Here is a 221-nt window from a genome sequence, read left to right on the forward strand (position 1 = left end):
GGGTCTGGAACAGACACATAGAATCAGATCAGGACTCGACAGACAGATACTCAATATTTAATGACATACATACATACTCTGTTATCACTGCTTCACCAGCAGCCACACTGTCTATACCAGGGGTATCAAACTCATTCCACATCAGCATTATGGTTGCCCTCAAAGGGCCAAAGACTGTATAAATGTTAATGTCATGTAAAATAAATGTAGCTACTCATTTA

The sequence above is a fragment of the Notolepis coatsorum genome, assembly GCF_963971535.1.
Source record: "Notolepis coatsorum genome assembly, chromosome: 6".
Classification (NCBI taxonomy): Eukaryota; Metazoa; Chordata; class Actinopteri; order Aulopiformes; family Paralepididae; genus Notolepis; species Notolepis coatsorum.